Source organism: Mus caroli, chromosome 2, assembly GCF_900094665.2.
Source record: "Mus caroli chromosome 2, CAROLI_EIJ_v1.1, whole genome shotgun sequence".
Classification (NCBI taxonomy): Eukaryota; Metazoa; Chordata; class Mammalia; order Rodentia; family Muridae; genus Mus; species Mus caroli.
The window spans coordinates 106427563-106434839 of NC_034571.1; the positions used below are offsets into that span (position 1 = coordinate 106427563).

A 7277-nucleotide genomic window follows, 5' to 3' on the forward strand; every position below is an offset into this window, starting at 1 on the left:
ACACACATCCAAAAGGAATAAGGTTACCATAGATAAAACAACCAACCACCCTTTGAGGGTCGTTGTGGACTGGTTACAACCAGTTAGCAACAGGTGAGCCCAAGATGACATGACAGAAGCATTGTGAGTGAAAGCTAAGTGCTCTCCCAGTCCATTGCTCCGTCCCAACTGTCACATGGACCTGTGGCTGAGGAGGATGGAGGAAGCTCTGGTTTCACAGTAAGTGGAACAAAAGCCATCATATAGCCTACACTGGAGGATGATGCTGAGAACACACTGTCTGACATTTAAACATACAAGTTTAGAGACAATGTTTTCAGACAGATAAACAGAACTGGGCACATTTCTGTTAGGAATTCACAAATCAATTGAAGAAGAACGTGGCCACATCTTTGAACCATTTATTTCGATTAATTTTTTAAAGCAAATAATTATTCTTAAGGTCAAAATTTATTATGTGTTTTCCCCTCCACTCTCAGTCTTCATCACGTGTGGATTGCTTTATAAGTCTCAGATGAACGTCTATAGATTGGTGAGCTGTGGCTAAGTATTCACATTAACTGTTCTTTTTACCTCAGACTCAAATCTTGGATTCCAACAGCATCACCTAGTCGTAGCTCATTAGCAACCTCATTACCTAGAAAAGAGACAGAGAGCATGCCAGCCATTGGTAATTAATACCTCTTGGAATTCACTCCCCTTCAGTTTTCCCCCAAACGCTACATCCAGGCACTTCCGGTTGCAAAAGATTTTTAAGAAAAACATTACCCTGGCATCAAGAGAATATTACTGAAGACTGCTAGAGGATATTCACAACAATCCTGAGATCATAAAACCAGTTATACCCAGGCAGGGGAAGATGTTTCCTCCTTGATGAACTCTGTCTGCACAATTGGATTATTAGTATTTTCATCACAGATAGGCCATGTTTGAACTTAATGATACATTATTATTATTATCTATGAATAATTAGTTAAAAGCCTGAAAAAAGTAACATGAAAGCAAACAAAAATGAGAAACTGATTCGGAATAGTTTCGTTTTGTTTTGTAACAAATATAGTTGAGATTGGGTTGTTTTAACAAAATTTGGAAGAAAAAGTGATCTTCTTGCCAATCTCTATAAAAATCAAAATTCTTTTCTTCCAAACACCTCAACTACCCTAACCAGTTTCATATGCTGTGTCAATACCACATTCAAGTGCATGCAACCAGAAAACCTTCTCTGGTTCTGATGCACAGTGCAGGAAAGGGGATGGTCCAACTTGGAATTCCTAGTAATCTAAATATTTAGAATGTGAGTGGTTTGTAATTGTTTAGAGCAGATAACTGGCATAGTCACTTGGTCAGCTCATTTTCTCCTGAAGGGTACATGGTAGAAGACTGAGAAGTTATCTCTTGCAGCTGACAGACCCATTTTATAAGACAGCAAAATGGCCATCATGTGGAACAGCATAGCTGTCATGTGCTTTGATGGAACCTGACAAGGTTGACCATCTTTCCTTAGCTAGTTATTAACTTTCTTATGACATGTGAAGGAGTTACAGCTGGACTTTCAGGTAAGACTGCCCCCATCTCTGTACCCTGTTCATATGTGCAGCTATAAAGTCTAAGATGGGTTGTGGGGGGGAAAATGGTAACCATCCATAATCCTCTGTCACAATAAATTTGAAATGATATCTAAACATTGGGCAGAATTAAGATATATGATGAAAACCTTCTGTACATTATACTTCAGTTTTGATCAGCTAGAAAATAAGACTTATTTAAATTCATGTCATCTACTTAACTTAGGCTAAAAACTGGTCTTGTAGCAATTATCCTTTGAAAAAGTACAAATGACAGAGATGGGTATCAATCAGAATTGATAAAGTTTAATGAAGAGAGGAGGGAGGAAGGAGAATGTGGTTTGCCAGGAGAATAGAATCAAGTCAAAATGAGATCTGATCCCATGTTCTTCTGACAGCATCTTCCTAGAGTGGCATTTCACGTGAATCTCAGTGTTCCAACAAGGATCACCAGCCATCTAGTAATCAAAGCCCACGTTCTGCCAAATCCAACTTATTATCTTAACTGTTTAAGGCATCAAACACCCGAGGTTTATAAATATATAATTAAAGCCCCTACTTAAAAATAAACCTAGATGGAAGATTTACATTTTTTTCTTAATTCATGTTTATACAAAGAACAGATCTGTTTTTAAATAGTACATCAGTTCCCTTTGAGCTCAAATAAATTGGTGTGACACTTGGCTAAAACCATTTCTAGAAACAATGGGTATTGATGCCCCATGGTCAAGAAACACTTTCTGTGGAGTTTTAGAATTGTGCTGTCACTCAGAACGAACTGTTGTGTGGCCACACTGCTGTCTGCTGGCTGGGTTGCTGTGGATTCACTTGAGAGCTTGTATCCTACGAGTTCTAAACATGCAAGGATCCTATATAAAGCAATCCAACTCAAGAAATACTTCTGTCCCATCTTAGATAGACCCCTAGATGTCCATGCTCTGGTAAACTAAATTACTTTTGTACAGAAACTTAGAAATATTCTTTTCACTACAAAGGGGGGAAAAAAAGCCCTCATCACTCACATTGTATTGCATGCTGTGTTCACCATGGTGAAAAACACTGAGAAAAACAATTGAAAGCGAGAAAAGATTCCTTTGGGCTCACAATTTTAAAAGTTCCTGATAGGCCAGATTTATTATTGTGGTCCCAAGGGTATGGTGGACCAAAGTCCACCTCATCAGTAGATGGGAAGCAGAGCAGCACAGGAAGGGACCAAGACAAGATATAGACCCTGAGGATGTACCTGCAGCCTCCACCTAGCCCTCATCTTCAAAGCTTCTAGGCCCTTCCTAATGCTGCCACAGGGAAACCAAGGATTCAATAAGAGAACCAGGGCCGGGTGGATGGATTTCTTGTCCAAATCATAGCAGGTGCTATGTCAAGGTTCTTTTTGTTATTCAAGGCATTTCTATGCCCATTTTCAACTTTTTTTTTTTTGTGCGTTCTAATGAAAGAGAATTGGGAACTACAACAATCAGTGTGTGTGTGTATGTGTGCACACACACATTTAAAATAGCTGAAGTATATTCATCAAAGTGAATACTTTCATTCATTAACGATGTTAGAAGAACAGTGTTCTGAAAATTCTTAAACAGAAGTGTGGCATCTGTTCACAGTTATGGCAATATTTGGTGTACTGAAAAATGTTTATTTTGACCGATTCTGGGTCACTTCGTTTGTTGACTCTCTTCTGGGCCCTGTGTGTATTATATAATAATTTAGCTGGAGAGATCAGTAGACAAAAAAAACTCAATGCTGTCTGTATGAGATGGACCTAGAACTTTGGACATCTGAGTGCTAGGATTTCATGAGATTTGGAGAAAAGATCATTGCCGCCATCAGCTGTGTCCTTACCAGCTATGGGCTTGTTGAAGACCGATTGCTCTTCATAAGGGTGTGTCAGCTCCGCATATAACAGTCCTTTCATGGACACTACTCAGTCACCACCCCTCCCTTTTCCTTTTACTAAGTGAGTTCAGTGCTCCCAAGCAAAGTAACTAGAAACTTCTCAGGACTGAGGACATTGGAAAACTCTTCCTTAAGTCAGCAGTATATGCTCTAGGGGTACATAAGAGAATGAGAGAAGAAACATGACCTCAAGAAGTTGACACGTAGGTGGATGGTAGAATACAAGAGCATAGGAGGTAGAGTAGTCTTAGACATAGCAAGAGGACCAAGATTCTAAAATCACCATAGAAATCTAAAGTTCCAAAGGAGAATGGGGGCGGGGGGAGGTGGATATCTAGCAAGCTGGGTAATTTGAGAGTGCCTTAAGCTATTTGTATGAGAATCTTCAGTACAGTGGCAGCCTAAGCTAGACCTTTGAGAAAGTATGCACAGGGGTTTGTAAACACCACAGGAATCTATAGAGTCCTTTGTAGCAGTGTTTGTCTGTGAACATAGTAGCAGTTTTATCTAGATAAGGGAGCAATTATGAGTCCCAGGGTTATGTGTTTTGGTTTGTTCTTTCTTCTTTCTTTCCTTCCTCCCTCTTTTCTTCCTTCTTCCCTCCTTCCTTCCTTTCCCCTTTTCCTCCTTTTTTCCTTCAAACACCTCCAAGGTAAAAAGAAACAAAAAATGCTTCAGAAAAATCTCAATAGAACGTGTCACCTGCATACAAGTTATCCTGGCTTGCTTGTTGCATGTACAGTACAATAGAAACATCCATCCTTGTCGTGTACATATTGAATTTAATGTAAGTTGTGTAGTAAAGAATGGATTTTATTTAGCCACAGTGTTTTCAGTGTCTCCTATGCTACCATGTAAGCATAAAACATAAACATTTATATAGGGGACTTCTGGGTCATTGTCTTAGCTTATGGATGAATGTGAATGTTCATCCCCAGCAGACTGTTAGTTATACCTGATATTATATAAGCCACACAATGGGATATTTATTTATTTTTAGTTTTTCTGAAGCTTGTTCTAAATGCCTTTCATTTTCCATGAAAACTGTACTGGGAAGCAAGGCAAGCCACAGCATCCTAGTTTTACAGATTAGGAATTTTGCAAGAACGAGAAGCAAATGATACTGATAGAATTATAGTCTTCATCTTGGATCCCTAAAGTATATGAGGCAACTGATTTAATTGCACTGGGGAGCAATTCTGTCTATTTTGATTGGTGATTTTCTATGTAACTAAGGAAAAAAAATGAACATGATGTTTAGAAGCCAATTTTAAAAACCTTATGCACGCTTTTATACTAATGCTGATGTATTCTTAAGGCTGGATTAAGAGAAACACTAATAAAAAAATCAGGCATGATATTGCCACTCCAATTATTATGAGTTCATTGCAACTGCTCCTTTTTACACTCAGGCTTCTCAAAAATGGGCCCATCCACAGCCACCCTGAGATTAGGGAAGTCTTCAAGGAGTGGGCCCTACCCCTGCTGGACTAGTGGCCACTGATAAATTCTGGGAAGTTAGGAAGCACCCCCATCAGCTGTGTAGCCCCTGAGGAGCCCTAATGGAGAGTTCTACGCCCAGGCTCACACAGATGACTCTGCTTAAACTCACTGGGTTTATAGAAGCAGATGAATATGGCAAAGGGACTTGTAGGGAGGAGCTAGGGTTAATAGAGATGAGAGAGAGACAGGAATAATGAGAGAGTAATCAGAATGGAATGTATACTTGTGTGAAAATAGCAACACAACAATTTTTTTAAAAACTTGTTAAGTTGATAGATTATGTTAGATTTATTTTCCTTTCAGAATTTTGGAAACTTTTTGAAAAATAATTTATTCTCTTATATAGTACATCCCAACCACATGGTCCCCTTCCTCCCTCTGTCCCTCACCTCTTTCATCCCCTACTACTTTCTCCCTCCTCACCCATTCCTCCTCTTCCCCCTAAGAAAAGGGCAGGCCTCCCATGGATGTCAACCTAACTTGGTATATCAAGTTGTAATAAGATTAGGCACCTCCACTCTCATGGAGGCTGGATGAGGATCCAATAGATCCAATAGACAGAGGCCTCAAAAGCAGACAAACATACCAGAAACGGCGCCCCCCACTCCCTCTATTAGGAGTCCCACAAAAACATGCTACACAACTATAGCATATACACAGAGGGCCTAAGTTAGACCCATGCAGGCTCCTGATTTTCTGTTCCGTCTCAGTGAGCCCCTATGGGTCCAGATTTGTTGATTCTGTGAGTTTTCTTGCCCTGTCCTTGACCCCTCTGGCTCCTACAATCCTTCCTCTCCCTCTTGAACAGGATTCCCCAAACTCCTAGAAGAACTTAGCAGTTGGTTCTTTTGGATATTTACTAACCCTCATTGGACAATTCTTTGTAACTTGCATAATAGTCAGTTTCAGTTTCCTACCTGGTTCTTAAGGAAAAAAAAAAAAAGAACAAACAAAACAAAGCAAACCAACAAACAAACCAAACGAGTAAAAAAATACTCAAGCCAAAAGCTTGAAGTGTACAAACCCAGCATAATTTAGTCTCAAATGGAACCATATGACAGTTCCAAAATGTAACTGTCATACAGACGGGGCATCAGCTACAGGATGCCCACGCCCCTCCCCTGAAGATAAGTGGGTGAGTCACTAAGACCAAATATTAAAGTGATTCCTGTAGCTAAGAGTCTGTCAGTTTTAAGGCTTAGACAGTTGCTCATCAGCATGCATGAGCTCTGGAGTGAGTGAGGAGTGATACCCCTTGGACTAGTTGAGCAGTAATATGGCGCAAAGTCCCAGTCCTCCTTTCTTGCTGCAGAAAAGATTAGTATGCTGCATTTTTGCCTAAAAGGCTCCAGTCCTGTTCTTGCCCATTAGGCTTAGAGTTACATTTTGGAAAAATGAAGACTCAAAATTATTTTCATAAATATTCCATTGTGCATTCATCCTATGACCGATATTCTATTTGGTGACTTAAAAATTAGATGCAAAATGCTATCAAAATGTCCCTTGAGTAATTATTTTCCTTTTAATTTATTTCACAGAATACATGTTGATTACAATCTTGTTCTGTGCCTCAAGTACAAACCCCAACATTATTTTCATTGTTTAACTTCCCCACTACTTCTGTGACTATCCCTAGTTATAGTTGCTTACTTTGAAAGTTTGTGACTGAATGTTTAGAACTACCACCTTCCAAAACTATGTCTAAACCAACCTGCACCATATATTTGACTACAGTTGTGTTTTAACACCTTAATGAGTCTGTCTGACCTCATGAGAACATTTGATAATGAAGGTTAGGGCTCTTTATACAGACTGCATAATGCTGTGCCCTAAGCTGTTACGAAGTTTTCATAACTAAAGCTGTCTGCATTCAAGGGTATATGAAAGAAAGATAAGAAGTCTAGTGTGTGTGGAAATTATTAATGTAGAGCTAGAGGAAAGATCATGGATTAAATTTTAAATATCTAATTTTAAACAATAAAATGAAGCTTAGAGAAAATTTAAAACTTGGCAAAGGGCAAGGAGCTCATGACTGACGTATGCAGAAATGGGATCTAGCTCTGCTGATCTTTTTGGCCAATTCTTTTCTTCCATTTACATTGAAACCATTCAAGTTTTAGCCTGTTGGTTGTTTAATGACTCTAGCTACTTTTCAGAAGAACAGAGAGAAAGTGTTTTCAACCAAGGGTCTCTGATAAGAAAGTATCTTTATTTTTGTTTTGGTAGTTTGACATCTTTTTTTTATTATTATTAGGTATTTTCCTCATTTACATTTCCAATGCTATCCCAAAAGTCCCCCAT

General features: G+C 39.0%; 1 protein-coding gene and 1 long non-coding RNA gene across 5 annotated transcripts in view; one reads left to right on the top strand and one right to left on the bottom strand.

The window, feature by feature from the left end:
* Window positions 1–7277, top strand: part of Fmn1 (formin 1) — a 371650-nt gene that overhangs the window by 164581 nt on the left and 199792 nt on the right. The window lies entirely within an intron of this gene.
* Window positions 391–3720, bottom strand: LOC110283946. Its single transcript, XR_002376889.1, has 3 exons — window positions 3420–3720; window positions 2809–3009; window positions 391–637 (listed from the first exon to the last, which is right to left on the bottom strand). It is a non-coding gene; the product is annotated as an uncharacterized LOC110283946 (long non-coding RNA).